The sequence below is a fragment of the Arvicola amphibius genome, chromosome 7 (genome assembly GCF_903992535.2).
Source record: "Arvicola amphibius chromosome 7, mArvAmp1.2, whole genome shotgun sequence".
Classification (NCBI taxonomy): domain Eukaryota; kingdom Metazoa; phylum Chordata; class Mammalia; order Rodentia; family Cricetidae; genus Arvicola; species Arvicola amphibius.
The window spans coordinates 37,259,066-37,279,871 of record NC_052053.1 but is presented as its reverse complement, the minus strand read 5'-3'; positions in this window follow the sequence as shown (position 1 = coordinate 37,279,871).

Sequence of the window (20,806 nt, the reverse complement as noted above, 5' to 3'; positions counted from 1 at the left end):
AACCTCCAGCTGGCGACAGATGGGGAAGGTGACTGAGCCCCACATTGGAGCACTGGACTGAGCTCCCAAGGTCCTGATGAGGAGCAGAAGGAGCGAGAACTTGAGGGAGAAAGTCAGGAACGAGAGGGGTGCGTTCACTCATGGAGACGGTGGGACAGAACTAATGGGAGATCACCAACTCCAGTTGGAATGGGACTGATGGATCATGCGACCAAACCCGTCTCTCTGAATGTGGCCAACAGCGGGGGCTGACTGAGAAGCAAAGGACAATGGCTCTGGGCTCTGATTCTTCTTCATGGACGGGCTCTGTGGGAGCCTTCTCAGCTTGATCGATCACCTTCCTGGACCTGGGGGAGTTGGGAGGACATTGGTCTTAGCATAGAGTGGGGAACCCTGATGGCTCCTTGGCCTTGAGAAGGAGGGAGGGGAGGTATGGGTGGAGGGGAGGGGAGGGAAGGGGGAGAAGGAGGGGAGGGAGGGGGAGGAGGAGGGGAGGGAGGGGGGAGGAGGAGGGAAGGAGATGGAAATTTTTAAATATATAAAAAAAATAAACCATGAAAAAAAATTTATATTTTAAAGTCAAGGGTCTTTCTGAAATAGTAGCAGGAACATCTAAAGGACACTTAGCTATCCAATATTAAAATGGCAATGCACAAATGTGAGTCCAATCCAGAAGAGGCCACTGTAGTCACTAAAGCTGCAATAATCGGCAGTGGAGTGCTGAGAAGTGAACTCCAGTCCTCTGCACAAAAATACCAATGTTTAATTGCCAGGCATCTTTCTAGTCCCAGCAAAATAAAGGACAATCTGTAACAGTCCGTAATAGAATATGTATTATTCTATGTGTACTTGTTTTAGAGGTGTTAAAAGGTATAAATAAGTATACTTACATATGATGAAATAAACTCATCCTACACTTTACTTCCCATTTTCAGAAAAGAGACAATATGAGTGAAATATTCCATTATCATTGCAAAATATTATAGATATGAAAAACAATTGATTAGCATGAATATTGAAATCTATAATTTACACCTGTGCTGTGTCTCCTCCCTTGAGGTAAATAGGAATAGTGGGGGTGGAAATGTTCAAGCAGGGACAGGGACAGGGCCTGGGGGAAGGCTAGATGAACATGGGTAGGGTTAACGAAATGAAGGTGGTCTCAGGGGTGCAATACCTTAAAACAGTTGTGTAGACAGTTATCCGAGCCAGGTGTTGGGGACCACAAGTCAACAGGCTCTTCCTACAGTTCAAATTTTAGTTAACCTTTAGGTAACCTCCGTTTCATACATCTTTTATGGTAGATAACTTTTTCCTGCCACCACCTCTTTCCACCAAAAACTTCTGTTTGCCTTAGTTTTTATTCTATTCCCACCCTTTCTCTTCTGAAAGCCCTGATTCATATATCTCTACCCTATGCCGGTTTTCCCCTCCTATATTAAGATGTTTATATCTTTATATTTCTAAGTGTGTTTTATTTCCTGAACCTCAAATCTTAATGGCGGTAATCATCTCTTTTATTCATTCGTTACTCTTTTTAGTAAATTTTAGTGGATGTTTGAGTAGGCAATGTTTTGACTCTTTAGGATCAAAAACCTGAAGATTATTTTCAGCTTTATGATTTTAATTTATTTAACCTTAATTTATTTAAATCATTTAATTTTATGAATAAAATCATAATCTGAAAAATAAAAATAGATCAATAGATAGATAATTTACAACCAATATTGACATGAAATAAAACTGTTTTTGGTATATGTGTGTGTGTTTGTTTCTTTTCATGATATGGAATTCATTTTGAAAATATTTGTTAGTAGTTGTTTCATATTTCATTGTTAGTTCCATAAAATTTGAATAATTGTTTAGTAACCAATATAAATGTGTTTTAGCATTTTAACTATGATAACATTATTATTTTAACTATTATTTTGCTAATTGTCTGTGTTTGTGTATGTGTGTTCTAGAATCATATATATATATATATGTACATATAATATATGTTAAGTATGACATGGGTGAAATTATGGATACTTTTTTCGTTCATTTATATTTATAAAAAGTTCTATAGTAAGTCTATGTATAGTACAAATTTGATTATTTCTCTGTTTACATATTTTCAACTCAATTTCTGGCTACCCACTGTGTTTCCTCTGTGTACTTTCCTTCATAATTTTATAAGTTATATCATTGTTTAGGTTGGAAATTTCTTCCAGGAGAGGGATAATGTTGTACATTTTCATAGATATAGCAATAGTAAAATAAAACTTTACTTTGAAAAATGCAAATAATTAAAAAGGTGAGTTGACTAATAAAAGTCATTATTTTTGTTACATAACTAATATTCTGTCTAGTTTCCAGGGAAACATCTGTCATTCATAACAAATTAAATTCAGAGCGTTGGCATCCCTTTTAGGACAGTAACCAAAAGCAAATATTGATAGCCATTCACATGTATATTTATTACCTTTTTTCATTTCTACTTCAGTATTTAATTTCACAAACATATCCAGTGATGACTACATTTTAAGGTCTTCATGTTGGAACTAATTTTTCTTTCATGCTTTGTTTTTGTTGTTGTTGTTGTTGTTGTTGTTGTTGTTTTTAGTTTCCCAAAGCTTTCCTTTTTTTTCTTTTCTCTGCTCTGGACATCACTGAGTTGGTTATAACTAATGGTTTCTACAACTTATTCATCTCATCCAACCCATATTTCTATTCAAAATTACCATCCACTTCTAATACGGGAATAGTGTAGATAGGATTCACTTTTTATTTATCTGTGAAGGTATTCCCTACCCTGCTGTGCTGGAGGCCTTTCTGCGGATGAGCTTGTGGACCTGGGACAGATGTGTGGAGTCAGTGTCAAGAAGAAATTGTGATCACTTGTTGTTCAAAAAAAAATTGGCCCCTGGATAACCTGAGCTGTCTTGATTTATACTGTTTCAATGTTTTCATGAACAGTTTCCAACCAGCTTTTACTTCCTAAGTTTCTAAAGATGGTTACAATAATTGCCAGTTTGTTCCTTGCCTCTTTCCTCTTCTGTCTACCAACTCTCCACACTAGCTGTTACCTTTTTTATCGATATTGCTATGATCAGAAGCATAGGGACTTTTCCAAGCTACAAAAGAACTTTCCTAACTAGGCACAGCTACAGGTAGAGCAGTGTACCCAGATGGCAACACATGTGGTTAGAGTTTCATGCAAAGTGAGAGACAGTTTTGTCCCTTGTGACTAGTATTTTTATTTGGTAGGGTTTAGGATCTCACAATCAACTCAACAGCCAAAGCTAGATCAATCATTCTACATTTTATACCGTTCTGTCTCCTCTGGTGCTGCAGGAAGGTGTATAGCTTACAACTATCTGCCTACTGGGGCATGGCCTAATAAACTATATACCTGGATGTGAAAGAGCATCCGGCCCTCTTCCTCTTTGCCTTTCCCCCCTGGACCCCAGTTTTGCTGATTTGGTTTGTTTGGATCTCATCTTTATCCATCGTTCACACAGAGAATCCTGATTTGTAAGTTTTATCTATTAATAAATATCTGTATATTTCTAAGTTCTGAGCTACTGTGGGATTCCTTTTATTAAGTGCCAGATCTCTCCGTGTTCACTCTGGGGCATACTAAGTTTTTCCATTTATCTTATAGGCAGCATTACCTGCAAATTTACTCTTGATAGTTGTCACGGTTTATCCCTTGTCCTTGGGTCTAGCACTCTTAACTTCTTGAGGTGTTGGCACAGCTATTAGAAAAGAGGGAACTGTAGATTTCTGTGATTTTGCTTCATTCCCTGTTCCTTAAATGTTCCCATTTACTTTTGATACCATCTGCTTAATAACATTCCTTTAAAGCTCTTATAGTTAATAATCATTCTTTCCAGAACTGTTGTGCAAGTAAGTAATATTAAACTTCATGATACTGTGACTTATTCAGGCCAGCAGTTTGACCAGCACAGTGAAAACAAGAAGAGCACATAGCACAAATGGTCATGGGGTCATGCCCAGAATCATGCAGCAACCTGTGCACAGGTTTCTGTCAACTGGGCCAGCATCTCCAGGGTCTTGCCACAAGAAGAGGCATTCATGCTATTCTCAGGTCTTGTTCCCTAAAGAAGTTATGTGACTTTGGCCACTGCTGTGTGTGAAATGCATCGTTTTTACATTATATATATAAAAAAATGACATCCTACAGAATGGTAAAATTTCTTCATTAACCCCACATCAGACAGAGGTCGGTTCTCCAAAATGTACAAAGAACTCAAGAAATTGCTCATCATCAGAAGAACAAATAAAATGTAGAGATCAATAAAAATCAATTAAAAAGATTGAAAACCCAAATAATCCAATAAAAAATTGAGTACAGACATGAAAAGAGAACTCTCAACAGAGGAACTGAGGAATCTAAAATGTCTGAAAGACACTTAAGGAAATGCTCAACATCTTTAGTCATCAGAAAAATGCAAATCAAAACAACTCTGAGATTCCATCTTACAAATATATGAATGGCCAAGATCAAAAATACTGATGACAACTTATGTTGGAGAGGTTGTAGGATAAAGGGAACACTCGGCATTGCTGGTGGGAGTGCAAGTTGGTACAGCTCCTTTGAATATCAGTATGGTGGTTTCTCAGAAAATTAGTAAACAGCCTTCCTCAAGACCCAGCAATACCACTTTTGGGTATATATCCAATGGATGCTCACTCAATCGTGCCACAAGGTCATGTGCTAAACTATGTTCATAGCAGCATTGTTTGTCATAGCCAGAACCTGGAAACAACCTAAATGCCCCTCAACTGTAGAATGGATAAGGAAAATGTGGTACATTTACATAATGGAGTACAACACAACAGTAAAAAAGATAATGACATCTTGAAATTTACAGACAAATGGATAGATCTAGGAAACATCATATTGAGTGTGGTAACCCAGACTCAGAAAGACTATTATCATATGCACTCACTCATAAGTGGTTTTCAAACATAAAGCAAAGAAAACCAGCCTATAAATCACAATCCCAGAGAACCTAAACAACAATGAGGACCCTAAGAGAAACATACATAGATCTAATCTACATGAGAAGTAGAAAAAGACAAGATCTCCTGAGTAAATTGGGAGCATGGGGACCATGGAAGAGGGTTGAAGAGGAGGGGATGGGCAGGGAGGGGAGCAGAGAAAATGTATAGCTCAATAAAATCAATTTAAAAAGATAGTATTTACTCCTCTGATTTCTACCAACCAAATTGACGTATTGTTATATTTTGTGCTGTAAAGTCAACAGTAAATATAATGAAACCCCTTACCTTCAGAGTTAGACGCGCTAATGAATTAGCTACAAATGTAAATGAAGACCAGTTCAACACCTGACTTTAATTATGAGCATCATAGTCTTGATTGTTGACACTCTAAACAAATAAAACCCAGCTACGGTGACTCAAGTGTGACAGGGACTTGAAGCTAAAAAGAAGCACCTGCTGTTGCAGAATGTGAGTGACTGAGTCATAGAGACCAACCCTTATCACTCGGAGGCGTCCTGCCATCTGCAGGAACATTCGCTGCCTTGCCTCCCAGTGTGTATGTTTCCTGGTAAAACAAAACAAAACAACAACAAAAAAACCAATAGTGTGAGGACAGAGCATACCATTAGTGTTCCAGAGATATCAGTTTATCAATGGATTTCAATACTATCCATGATTTTATGAAATTAACAGGTAAGTTGCTGCTTTACAGATGTTCAACTAGCCTAAAATTAGAAATGAGCCCTCACAAAACTACTCTGCAAATATGGCTGAACTGGCTTTTCCAGCATCAGCAGTCTAGAGTAACACTGTGTGTGGACTCTTAAGGACAGTTTCCATTTGCATTTAGTGTATTTAAAAATGTCACAAATACCTATATAAATAATCAACATTGAATAGTCATATGGGAAAGCTATATTGCTAATACAAGATGGCAATTGCATAGTTAACTTCAGTTAAATTTATTTAAAAATCTGTGTAATTTCTAGCATATGCTGTAACTGAATGGTAATTATGTCTTACTAAGTGCTATAAAATTCTTGGTGGGGCCAAAGAAATGCTCTGTATGGCACAGTCAGTTATCTCTTTGATGAACTCAGCATCCCACATTCTCCTAGTGGGTACTCTGCCTCAGTGGAGATATCAGTTCATTATATTAATTGCTAGTAATTTGCAGGCTCTGGGGTGGAAGTCACAAAGAATTCAGAGTCAAAACCTTGTTATAGCTCCAATTATACACTACCATCAGCATTGTTCTGTGACAACTACCTTAACTGTCCCCTGGGCACCTCTGCTGTCCTCACTCTCCTCCCAACTGTGCCTCTGTGGCAGTCTCTGTGCCTTCATGCTCCTTCACAACGAAAAGGAGAGAAAACTCCTCATCGTGTGATTCCAACTGGGCATATTTTTTTTCAATCCAACAAGTGTCGCAGCATTAGTATAAATCTATGGAGTTTTCCTATTCCGAGGTGGAAAGGTGTGTTTTCCTTTCTTGTTTTGTCGTCAGCGCAGCAGGTACAGGTTAAGGTTCTTCGGTTCACAAGCAACAAGAACTTATTCAATCTGGTTTAAGTAAAATGTGGAAATCTCACAGACCTCCAGGGGAGATCAGCCTTTCAGGTGAAAGAAGTAAAAGTTAGCTGTGCGTTAAAAGGGGGCTCTTTCGTCATTCCCCCTGGTATCCTAATTCATTTCATCCCTTTCTTGCTCTGTATTCTCTTTCATTCTTTCAAATGCAACACATTCAGAGTAATTTTAAAACCCACTCTTTGCCCGAAGTCTTTCTCTGTTCTACTGTTCTGTGGAGGAAATACATACAATTTCTTTTTAGTTTGCAAACTTCAGTTCAGAAAAGAAGTTGAATTAAGTGGTACTTCTGAATCTCTTTCAAAATCCCTGCACTATCGAGGTGTCTGAAGTAATTCCAAATAGAAAAGTCCAAGAAAACGAAAACATCCTGAACAATAAGTTTCTAGGACTCCTACTGAGAGCTTGGCATACACTCTGAAAGTTGTTATTGCAGTATCTAAAATAGGAAAGAAACAGTGTGATTTGGGAGATATTTCTAAAAAATAAATATATCTAAGACATGACAGAAATAAATGGGAAAAATAGTTTCTTTGAATCGCTAAAATGTGCACATACTGACATAACTCAGTTTTCAGACTTTGAACATGTTCATGGAAATTTTTTTTTTTTTTTTTTTTTTTTGGTTTTTCGAGACAGGGTTTCTCTGTGTCTTTGGAGCCTGTCCTGGAACTAGCTCTTGTAGACCAGGCTGGTCTCGAACTCACAGAGATCCACCTGCCTCTACCTCCCGAGTGCTGGGATTAAAGGCGTGCGCCACCACCGCCCGGCTCATGGAAATTTTTATAGTTTCCTTGGGAAAAATAACAACTAAGCAATCTATTGAAATAAAAGACTACTATACAAGACTGGGAATTGCACCGCTTCCTTAGACAACATTGATGCAGAAGGAATTCCGGAAAGGTAAGCAATGATCTCTTCTTCTAAAGAGACGTACACTCTAGGCAGAGTGTATAGCAAGACATATTTGTGTATATGTAAGTGTTCATGCATTAGTCAGGCAATGGGAAATGCTGCCAGTGTGATAGGAATTGTCAGAACCATCAGTTCCTTGTGCAGTACTAGATCTTCTCCTGGTCTTTAGGAGCAATAGACATGCTAATTCAAACAGGAAAAGCACAGGAGGCCTCAGTGCAGGCAATTAAGGATTACTAAAATCAAGAGAAATAGTCTTTCCCAGAAAAGAGCACAATCAATTCATTATTAATTCCCTCAACTCTGAAAATGTACAAGTAATATTATACAGATTGAGCAGGTTGTATAAATGTGTTTGAGATTGTATATTTATATACATATAAACAGCAATTAATGAGTACAGAGGCTATAAATTTGAAAGAGGATAAGGAGTATATGGGAGGATTTAATGAGAAAGAAGGTAGAAGGAAAATAATGTAATTATATTATATTCTCAAAAATAAGATAAATATTTTAAAAAGAACTGCATAGGCAGTGTGGAAAGGAAAGATGGATGAGGAAAAAGGAGATCAGAATCATAAAAGTTGAAAATAAGAATTGCTTCAAACTGATTAAAACAAACAAATCACCAACAGAGAGGGTATCAGTAGAGAAACTGTTGTCAGATATAATATACTATTTGCAGAAGATATTTAATTTTATTATTCTTAAGCAATCAGAAATAATTCAATTTTCTTATCAAATCATTTTGACAACTGCTTTTGACATCCCAATGCTACAGCCTGATAAATAAAGCATTCCCAATATTATTTCAATTGTTAACAACAGAAATCTAGAAATGAATAAATGTTTTCATAATGGGAAATTGATATAGTGCTTGATTCTGCTTTTATTATAATTCTTAAAATATTATAGACTATGAGGTCCCATGGGGCTTTGCTCTAGAATCCTGATTAAAGGTGCCAGGGAATGAAGACAGATCATTTAATAAGAAATCTAGAGCCTGGTGGTGGTAATTCTTGACTTCATCCCCAGCTCTGGGTCCAGAACAGGCAGAGCTGCACAGAGAGAAACCCTATTTCAAAAAGTAAAAGAAAGAGAAAGAGAGAATAAGAAAGAAGAAAAGAAAGAAAGAAAGAAAGAAAGAAAGAAAGAAAGAAAGAAAGAAAGAAAGAAAGAAAGGAAAGTCTAGAGATACAAGAATGAAAAATGCTGGCTTTACTTGGGACTTGTGCACTCTGAAGAAGCCACACCAATTACTTCAATTACTTGGAATGTCAATGCATCTATGCATCACAGTGGGAGGGGCTAGTCTTTGAGGGAGAAGCCTCTGTAGGTAAAAAACCTCAGGCATGTGATGGAAGAAGATGCAGTTAATAGTTTCTATTCACACTGCTCAATCATTTGCACTCAGACCCCCAACGATGGCTGCTTTGTCTTCTCTTGAAGCGAAACATGGGAAGGTTTACCACTTTGTGGGTTCTTTATGTGACTGTTCCCATGTCAACAATACACACAGAAATTCAGTCACTCATGGGCTTGCTGAGCTCCCAACAGTTAAATACCTAGACAACATATTTAAGAAGTTGTAGATAAATCACTTTGGCACAGAAAACCAACCAACCACCACCAACAACAACATATTTCTCTTTCTGAGATCTCTGGGGAAGAAAGGGAGAGCTACAGAATCTGCCGCACACTGATCTCCACGCAAGCTTTGACAAAGCACACTATCTTTTCAATGATTGTGTCAGCCTTACCTGTAACTGTAGAGACTAATTGTGATGGAATATTTTGAAAAGCAAATGAAATAGTGGTTTTTTTCTGCAAAAGAGCTTATTGAAAGAAACTATTTTTCTTTATGGCCAAATCATTGGTGATAAGCAATGGTATCAACGGAATGCCTGACTTGGTTCTCAGATGTTTGACATGTACTTAATATATCAATCATGAGACAGTGTTCTTCCTACTGTCACTGACAAATAAAGAATGGTTCAGAAAGGAAGAAGCTGAGCTTCAATGTGAGAGAGTTCCCTTTTGGATGGTGGGCACTTATTCATCCCAGAAACAAAATAATCACACAGAAACTGTATTAAATAAATCACTGGTTTGCCCATTAGCTCTAACTTCTCATTGGCCAACTCTTATATCTTAATTTAACCCATCTCAAGTAATCTTTATATCACCAGGACGTCATGGCCTACCAGCAAAATTTCCACACATTTATCTCTGGCAGTGGATCACGGTGTCTCCCTGACTCTGCTTCTTCCTCCCAGCATTCTGTTTAGTTTTCCCTGACAATCTAAATTCTGCCCTATCAACAGGCCACTGCAGGTTCTTTATTCATTAATGGTAATCTCAGCACACAGAGGGGACTCCCACATCAGTCCACACTTCCAAACTCTGCAGTATTTTGTTATCATGTGTGTGCCATGTGGAAAAAATATGTAAGAAGGTTATTACACAAACAAGTCAATTTGCTCAACATAGCACTGAAAGACAGCAAATGACTCGAAGAGAACAAGGGTATTTCACCTGCAGCATTTTGAACAGTAGTGTCCAATGTGGGAGACAAAGTACCCTGTATTGGTATGCATCTCTGATCAACAGAAGAAAGGGGGAGTGATTTCTTCCATTATTCATTGCACTGGTCTTGCAGCTTGCAAAATATTGTAGTTAATTCTGTCTGTGCTTTTTAGATAAAAAAAAAATTAGACCAGGGTATTTAATATTTTGTATTTGTGAGAAATGCTACATAGAAATGGAATAATACTTAATGCATATAGTCCTATATTCAAGTACAGAAGCTAAGAGCTAGAATTATAGAGAATTTAGATTAATAGAAAAAAAAAACAACTCCTTCATGGTTATGGAAATTGAGTGTTCTTTCATCTCTAGTAGGGCGTGATTGACTTTCTTTGAAGTACTAAGAACCACAGTAATCTTTAAGCAAAAGTATAATGAGTGTTTTTAGTAGCATTATGAAACTTCATCTATTTTATAGGATTTTAAAACCCCTAAGAGTCCAGCCTATGAGGAATACATTGATGTAAAGAATGTTCACTGATGCTAAGAAACATACTGTATATGTAAACTCTGAAAAGATGAGAGGATCAGCACAACAGGCTGCCCAAGCACATTTAGGGTGCACTGTGCATTGCCTCAAATACCCAATCACTAAAATAGCTACATCAATACATACAAATGACAACTCTAAATGATCCTCGGGCCTAGACTTGGAGGATTGTGCTATCAGACATGAAAGATACTTATGATGAAGATTTTACGCTTACTAAAAACATCACTAGTGAGCCTTTCAATTGAGTTATTAAAAACAAAAGATAATTTCAAAGATGGATGAAAGTAAAATCCAAAGCATGTACAGTTAAGAGAAATTTATGAACGCTGCTGTTGTTACTAAGTCGTGCTGCTCTTAGAAAGTACAAAGCAAACTTTATGAATAAAAAAATGAGCCAGAAGAAGTCTTTAACTGCAGGCTCACAACACATAATTCTTGTTAGTGAACGTTCTTTTCCTGTTTTGTCTACAGCCTGAGATTGAACTTTTTCTCAACAACCTGTCTAGACATCCTTTTCAAGCTGAAACAATTCCTGTCTCATGTAGAGAAAACATGCATAGAGTTGTTTTATATTGATGGAGCTTAGCTTTCCTTTAATAGATTTTAAAGGAATGCATTTAAATATGCTAAGCGTTTGTTAAAAATACAGAAAGGAGTAAAAAAAAATCTGCTTATCTAGAACAATTTATAAGAAATACTGTCAAATATTACAGAAATAAACTGTGCAAAGAAAAAGTGTAACATAAAGAAAATCATTAATAAGTGTGGTGTCTGGGTCTCAGGTTGTTTACTCAAATCACTCAAATCTCTCACTTTGGACAGTTGGCCTTCTCTTCAACATTTTTCCTTGTGACTGAAAACAAATTATTTTTTGGATTGCATTTTATCTCTATAATGATGCTGGAATACTATGAATACTCGGCAAGAATTAACTTCAGGTTACGTCTTTATGGTTGCAGAGAAAGCTTCGGGAAGACAGTGGGTGTACAGAAACAATTTTCATGAGGTTTGTTCCATGATACCAACTGAAGTAGTCTCAACTTGAGGCACAAAAACATTTAAACTTGAAACACATAAAAGCCAGAGTCAGGTGTCACTTCTGCTGTTATTATTTTACTGCATCAAAATAAAAATTGATAAAGTGCCCAAACTAGCCCTGGGTGGTCTTCACCCGTCACATGACCATTGCTTCTTTTCTGCTGGTTGACTGCTATGTATGTGTACAATAGTCTTAGCTTTCCAACAAGCTCAACAAATGGGATCAGTATCCTCACTGCAGGAAGGAGAAAAAAGGTTCACAGTCTCTGCACCTTTCCAATAACAGCATAAGCAATGAAGAAAATATATGGATTTTATTTTAGACCTGTTAGTTAAAATTCTAGAATGGAACTACTCTCAGATTTTTGTTCATTTGTTTGTTTTTCAAAATGCTGAGGTTTGTCCATATTCAACTATGGCAGCCTTTCTTATCACTCTATAAAGTAGATGCGAAAAAGGTATTTTGATTTTCTGTTCCCTTCTGTTCTTTGTCTTTCCAGCTCTGCAAACACCTGGTTCATATGTAAGAAACTACCTGCTTTTCACTCATTCCATAAGTATCCATAAAAATATAGTAATAAAAATAATTTTTATTACACAATAACATACTCATGTGCCAATGTTGAGATTCAAAATGCTTTGGTGTCAGAAAATAAGTTGTTCACAACCAATACGTGTTTATTAATGGCTGTCAAGGCATAAGACTGACAAATTTAAGAATAAAGATGGGAAATAGTTTATGCTCATTTCCAAAAGTGGGATAAAGACAAAAGAAAATATGCATAATAAAACTGGTCACTTCACACCATTCATATACAAAACTGAAAAAGACACGTAGACATAAATATTTGATCCTCAGTAATAATAGAAACAAAAGCCATATACAAGCAAAGTACTGTCATAGATATGTTCTGACTCTGAAAACTGGCAGCACTGGTTACAAACTGAACAGATATAATTGTGTAAGCACTGTGCCATTGTACTGTCCCATCAACTGTGAAAGTTTCTACACTGGAAATCAGTCACTAGTTTATAGCACAACAACCAACTGATTTGATATATGTACTCACACATATATCAATACCTACAAAAATATATTTAATTAGAGTTTAAAAACATTAGTTATAAATGAAAATCCTCCTATTCATAAACACAGAAGATAATTTTTTTGAAGTGTGCATCTGCTCCATACTAAGCAGATATCAACCAGTGCAAGGAAACAGTTTCTTTTCAATCAGCACAAAAAAAAAGTTATCCGACAACCAGTGGCGTCTTTACTTTCTATATTTGGAAACATAAAGATGCTCCAGTCGACTGGGGATGTTCTGTTAGCACCAAATCTTTTTGGAAAGAAATCTATCGACAACCTCCGCATTCCTCACCCTACCATCTGCTTCATTTTGGTTCTGAGTCATAAAGGAAAAGCTTTTTTTTTTTTTTTTTTTTTTTTGCAACACCCAAATCAGGCTAACCCAATGCCAGATTCCAACTGGCTTCAGCAAATACTCAACTTTCAGTATCTTTTGTAAGATGTAGGAAGAAAATAGGAAATAATTTAGGGAACTATGTAAATGAGGTCTAGTCACCATTGGGAGCAGATACAGATGCCCCTTATTCCAGTGAGAGATGTCTGAGCATGCTCACTACTGAATCACACTGTAATATGTTATTTCTAAGTGCAATTAGAGGGAAGAAAACCTCATGTACTATGATATGTATGTTCTCTCAAATCATTCTCTTCATTTGACAGCAGGGGTATAATGCAAATCAAATTTTCCCCTTGTAAATATATCAATCCCTGAAATTGTTTTTGGGTTTATTTATCTGTAAGTTAATTACATCCAGCACACTGGTCTTCATGTCTACCAAACAGCTCCCCACCCCAACTTTTTCTAACGTCTTCATTCACTATACATGCCATTTATTTGCATATGTTCAATGGTTACAAACACAGGCCATACAATACGAATAGTAAGTTCTCATATTCATGGACAATTATCATAGGTTCATTCAGTAAACAACAAGTTAATTAAGAACATCTGTATATTCTGGCTGTGCTTAGATTAAGATATTGCTTTAAAATGTTTGGTAACTTTCACCCATTTTAAGAAGCATACCCCTCAAGAGTATATGGTTTTATTTAAACAACCTCAAGCTCTTCGAGAACATTCATTGATTTGTATTTGGTAGAATCTAGTTTGTTTAGCAACTCAGATATGGAGCTTGTGCTGATACTGAAAAGCCTGGGCTGGTTGACTATACTGTCAATACTTTGTTTGCAACCACACCCTCTGGAACCTAAGCTTCCCTTCACACTGGTAGCACTAGGAGAATAGAAACCTATTTGGTACATTTCTATTTTCATCTTTGAGCTAGCCTAATACTTACTATATATTTAAAAAGGTTCAGAAACATGCCTAATTGAATCAATTTCTTTCCTTCGTCTTCAAGAAAAATATGTTTCTGAACCTTCAATTAGCCCAAGTCTGTATTAAAATCAGTTTTCTAGTGGTGTCATTTTCTATGTTTACTGCATTATCCTCCATGATAACTGCACTTTTTTGTTTCTTTTCCTCTTGAATAGTATTTGAAAAACATATCCACAACTACAAAAGAATATTTATCATCCTGACAAAATTGCAATGCTATTCTTTTCAGACAAATTTTGGAGGGAAGAGTTAAGCGTAGAGCTGTGAGAATATTCCAAAGCATGGGTGGACTTATTGCAAACGTTTTCTAAATGCTTCCATTTGTATGCAGGATGGCAATAATTGTTGGACAAAGAATCTGTGATTCTCTTTAACTGCAACTCTTCAGAGAACTTGGAATCACCCAAAGTTACTTTTTAAAGAATGATTGCACCTTTGGAAGAATGGATGAAGAAAGTGTGGAATATATACATATTAGAGTACTACTCGGCGGTAAAAAACAATGACATCTTGAATTTTGCATGCAAATGGATGGAAATAGAAAACACCATCCTGAGTGAGGTAACCCAGGCCCAAAAAGATGAACATGGGATGTACTCACTCATAATTGGTTTCTAGCCATAAATAAAGGACATCGAGCCTATAATTCGTGATCCTAGAGAAGCTAAATGAGAAGGTTAATCCAAAGAAAAACATATAGTTATCCTCCTGGATATTGGAAGTAGACAAGATTGCCAGACAAAAAATGGGAACTTGGGGGTGGGGTGGGATGGGGGAATGGGGAGAGAAAAGTGTGAAGTGGAGGATGGGGAGAGCTTGGGGGAATAGGATAGTTGGGATATAGGAAGGGTGGATATGGGAACAAGGAATTATATATCTTAATTAAGGGAGCCATTCTAGGGTTGGCAGAGACCTGACTCTAGAGGGGTTCCCAGGTATCCAGGAAGATGCCCCCAGCTAGTTCCTTGGGCAGCTGAGGAGAGGGAGCCATAAATGTCCAAATCCTATTGCTATACTCATGAATATCTTGCATATCACCATAGAACCTTCACCTGGCGTTGGATGGAGAAAATGACAGAGCCCCACATTGGAGCACCGGACTGAGCTCCCAAGGACCTGATGAGGAGCAAAAGGAGGGAGATCATGAACAAGGAAGTCAGGACCGTGAGGAGTGCGTTCACCAATTGAGACAGTGGGACAGAACTAACAGGAGACCACCAAATCCAGTTGGAATGGGACTGATGGAACAGGCAACCAAACTAGACTCTCTTAATGTGGCTGATGGTGGAGGAGGACTGAGAAACCAAGGACAATGGCGATGGGCTTGGACTCTTCAGCATGGACTGGCTCACTGTGAGCCTTGTCAGCTTGGTTGCTCACCTTCCTGGACTTAGGGGGAGTTGGGAGGACCTTGGACTTAACATAGTGAAAGAAACCGTGATGGCTCTTTGACATGGAGAAGGAGGGAGTGGGGGTATGGGTGGAAGGGAGGGGAGGGAAGGGGGAGGAGGAGGGGAGGAGATAGAAATCTTTAATAAAAAAATGAGAAAAAAAAGAAAAAAAAAGAATGATTGCACCTTTCTTTCCAGCACTGAATGTGAGCTTCATTGATTTTCTTCATGGTTTATTAAACTAGGGTACTGTTGTAGTTAAGTAACAGAATTCAGATTTAACTATAAGATATGAATTTGTAATCATATATTTAATTTAAGAAGGACGTGAGGTTTTTTGTGTCAATGAAGGATATACTTACTGAAACAAATGTGACTTGGGTTTTGTTGTTGCTGCTGTTAGTTTTGTTTTGATTTTGTTGTTGTTGCTTTGGATTGGTTTGCTTTGGTTTGGTTTTCTTGAGACAGATTTCTTTACATATCCCTAGCTGTGTAGACCTCACGAAGTAGAACAAGCTGGTCTCAGACTCAGAGATTGCCCATTCCTGCATCCCAAAGTGCTGGGATTAAAGGCAAGTAATGCCATGTCAGACTTTATTTTTAAATCTATGATTTTTCTTTATTTTTCTCTCATTTTTTATTGATTTTTATTGTGTTTTTTAAAACTTGTTTTAATTTTAATCATAGCTGGCATTTGCACTAAAATAGAGAATTTACCAATCCCCATTGCCCTAAACTGTATAATTTCTAGCCGCATTCTAAATGTCTATCCATATACCCACAGGTAAGTGTAGCTCTCACCTTTTATCAAACAAGTTTCTCTGTGCAACACATGGAGACTTGCATAGTGGTCTGCAAGCAGAGAAAGGGCAGAGAATAGGTAACTGTAGCGAGCCTAACCCCAATTTATCTATCAGCAGTGCAACTGCTATTCTTAGGGTCCGAGAAAAAACAGAGAAGAGAGGATGGAAAGACTGTAAGAGTCAGAGAACCAGGATGCCGGCTGTGAGCTGTCTGCGGATGCAACAGGGAAACTGCACTCGTGAAATCTCAACAAGACAGTTGCCTAAACAAAAACTGGATAATGACAACATCAGCTGATATGCAAATCTGGGGAAACTTTCACAAAACCCAACCGATGAGGAGTTATAGGCAATCAAGGTCTACTGGCAGAGGGAGAATCCATCTTCTCCAGGGATGAGCCCCCTGATGGGTTAGCAAACCCCAAGTAGTCAGATTAATGCACCTGTACATGTGAGCAGTGATAATAAATGGACTCATATACATATGTACATAGATACATGAAGCAATAGTAACTGCAGAAGAGGCGCTCACTATTTTAAGAGGAAGTGTGAGCATGTGGGAGGATGGAGTGGGGAGAAGAGTAGGATAGTAAAACTGCAATACTCACGCATCAAACTATCAATAAAATTTCACAAACATAATGTTTTTAGCTTACTGATATTTTGCACTTTTAGAAAAAAATACAAACGGATCATGAATGTTCTATCATGTTCAAAAACTTAAATAAAGATAAGATTTATTTTGAGAGAGAATCATAACAGAGCTGCCATTTTCTCTGTGCTTCAGTCATCAGGGACTCCAGCTTAGCATCTCGAAGGAGGAAGGTAGGGAGGGAGAGAAGGATAATGGGAGGAAGGGACAGTGTTTTCCTTTTCTTAATTGTTTTATCATTGAACATTCTTCATTTACTGTTTGTGCTGGCTAGTTTTATGTCAATATTGCAAAATCAAAAGTTATCTGAGAGGAGAGAACCTCAGTTGAGAAAATGCCTCCATAAGATTGGGTTCTAAGCAAGCCTGCACTGTTAGAGATTTTCTTAGTGGTTGATGGGGGAGAGTCTAGCCTGTGTGGGTAATGACATTCCTCCTGAGCTGCTGGTCTGGATTCTATAAGAAATCATACTTAACAAACTATGAGGAGCAAACCAGTCAATAGCCCCCTCCATTGCCTCTGCTGCAGCTCCTGCCTCCAGGACCCTCCCTTGTTTGCGTTACTGTCCTCTCTTATTTCAATGATGGGCAATAACATGGAAGTGTCAGTCAAACAAACCCTTTCCTCACCAGTTTGCTTTTGGTCATGGTGTTTCATCACAGCAAAAGTAACCCTAACTAAGATGCTGTGCAATTTTCTTTTTAAAGTATCTTCCAGTTTGGAAGGAAAAAAATAAGGAAGAGAAACTGAGATAAACAATTTGGAAAATAACATTAATATTAATTTGGTGATGTCAACCCCACTTTTACCTCATTTCTCCCCATACTTTTCAATTATTTAAAATGAAGACTTTAATCCACAAAGTGCTGTACTTCTTCCTCTCCATGTGTGAATCCACCAGTGCAAGAGGTGCACACATAATTTAGAAGTAAGGTCTGAGCAAGATGACTGTCTTCATGAGTAGGTTAATGAAACAATGAAGCCAGAGCTTGCTCAGTAAAGCACATTTCCTTATGCACAATAGGAATAAGAAGATATAATTTGTAATTATTTGTTCCAGAATGTACTTTACAGATATTATTGATTTAGGTAGCTAGGTGTGTATGAGAGAGTATGTGTGTCTGTGCTTGCAAGTCTGTGTCTGTGTATGTGCTGATACTGATTGTACTTCTCAACTCAACATATCTGAAGGGCATAAGCAAACTGGATAAACCCAAACCTGAAGTAACCTTTCAATTTATACTCTGGAGGAGATCATATATGGGATTACCAAAGCAAAATAAAACACCAGGGACCTCTAAAATATCAGGGGATGCCTGAAATTTTTGTAACATTTTATACACACTTTATAAGCCAAATGACTTTTTTGCCAGCTGCCATGAGTCTGTTTTTTTCTCTCATTTGCAATTACAAAAGACCAAAAATGGCAACTTCATCTGAATGCAAAAAGATGCATCTAGGTCATTAAATAATTTATGCTGCTTGCAAAGTCTCCCACCCTTCTGAACTCTGAGGAAAGGAGTGCAATTCTTTGCCAAGGTATCTTACTCCAGTCAAGACTTTTAAGTAAGTGTTTTAAGTTGCCTTGAGCTATGTTATCTGATCTGTAAAAACAAAAGCAAACAAAATCTTTCTCCTTGGCTTTCCCAAATAATGGGAGTATGCACTGTAGCCTAAGACACGGCTAAAATTTCATAACAGGGGTAGGTGTTGCAATTAACCATAGCATTACTACTTATTCTGCAACTTGAAAGTCTTTATCAGTCTTAAGATATTATCTCATCCTCCAATGAGAAGGGCTGAAGAGATGACTGTCGGTAAAGTACCTGCTGTGGAAGCAAAAGGACCTGAAGTTTAGATCGCCAGCCTCTACAAAAGTCGGGGCATGGCAACACTGTCTATGACCCCTGCACTACTGATAGGAAGATACGTAGCTCCCTAGAGCCCTTTGGCCAGTGAGCCCAGGGAAGTGAGGCAGCGGCATATTTAGTAAAAAGTCCTGTGCTATAAATGTAAAATGTAAAGCAGTCATAGAAAATATCTGAATTTTCTGATGAATGAGTAGTCTGTGTTAGGCTAAGGCCTCATTCTCCCTTGGATGCCTTGGGGTTTGGGAAATCATGATTTATAGTTTAATTACCATCCACAGTTCTGTACGTTTTAGCACTTTATCTTGCTGGGTAGACACAGCTGCACACTCAGACAATTAAAATGTTATTTTTTTCATTTTTATACCAAAAGATGAACTGATCTTGGCTTCTTTTAACTGATTCTACATGCTGGGTGTTAGTCTCAAGATCAGAGTAACTAAGATTTTGCATCATGAAACAGATGTAAATGAGAATTATCCAAAACTGAGAACTCTCCATAAAGCATCTAGTTACAAACACCCAGCTACTAGGCAACAGGGCGGGGCGGGGGGGGGGGGTGAGTACGGTGGTGTGTCAATCACAGTCACTTTGGTAGCAAATATACCCAATGTACAAGTAAGTCTGCCGGCATTGCCAAACTGTTATCAGGAAACACTATATTGCCCAGTCATTTCACAAAAATTTTACTTACATTGCATTCCCTTATCATGTGAAATAAGCTTTACTCAACTGGAGGCCACATTTTCATTAGGATTTCAACAATTCATGATGGAGGATTCTCATTGGCTAAAAAACAAACTGCCTTGGCTTTTTGATAGGGCAAAATTTAGATAGGTGGAGTAGACAGAACAGGAAAAAGAAGTGAGGTAGATGGCTCAGACAATTGCCCCGCCTCTCCTCTCTGGGACAGATTGTTGTGCCTCTCCTCAGTGAGAAAGATGCAACGAAGTTCCAGCCCAAGATGGACGTATGCTAGAATCTTTCCCGGTAAGACACCTCTTTGTGGTATTACACAGATTATTCGATATGGGTTAGTCAAGATGGGAGTAAGAGGCTGAAAATAATGGGCCAGGCAGTATTTAAAAGAATACAGTTTGTGTGTTGTTATTTTGGGGCACAAGCTAGCCGGTGGCCAGGAGCCGGACGGCAGGAACACAGCCCGAAGCTCCTCACTACAAATTCACAAAACCACAGGAGACCTGGAGTCAATGAATTCAATGAATTTTCTTCTTCTTTTAGATCTTTGATTCTTAGTGTACAGTAGTATAGAAACAGTTCTGGTACATGTGAATGTGTGCATATGAATATATATGAGTTTGTGTGTGTGAGAGAGAGTATATATATATATATATATATATATATATGTACATATATATATATGTGAGTGGGTGTATGTGTGATTATATGTGCATATATATGAGTATGTGTGCATGAGAGTATCTATGAGTGTGTGTATATTTATGAAAGTGTGAGTTTGTGAATGTGTGTGAGTATGTCAATATGTGTGTGTATGTATGTTTGAGTATGTATGACCATATGTGTGTGTATTTTCCAAAACTTTCTCTTTTTCTCTGCATTCATTAAATGTGGATAAAGTTGAACAAGCTTCTTCAGATAACTTGTTTCTCTAGTTTACAAAAGTAAGCCTCGAAGGGGGATATGTCATTGACTCTGATTTGCAGCTCATCAAAATCAACCCACTCAGAGAGTTTCAGAGATCAGCTGACTAATGATCCTGTGGACTTACTGAAATACAGCGAGTTGCTGATAGAGCATGTCTTCAATTTAATCATTACAGATTTGAGCTTCTAGCTAAGAAATTCAATGATGCTACATTTGCCTAGGTAAAACATAAGTGTATCAAACGATAAAAAGGAGGGTGGGGGCTCTCTATACTAGCTCTTCTGATTAAAGGCTAATCAAATATTTCTTTATTATTACTTATGCTGTTCAAGAATTCTATAAATATGCATGTATTTTTTATTAAATTTATCACTCAGTCCCTTCTCTCCAATCATTCCCCTAATC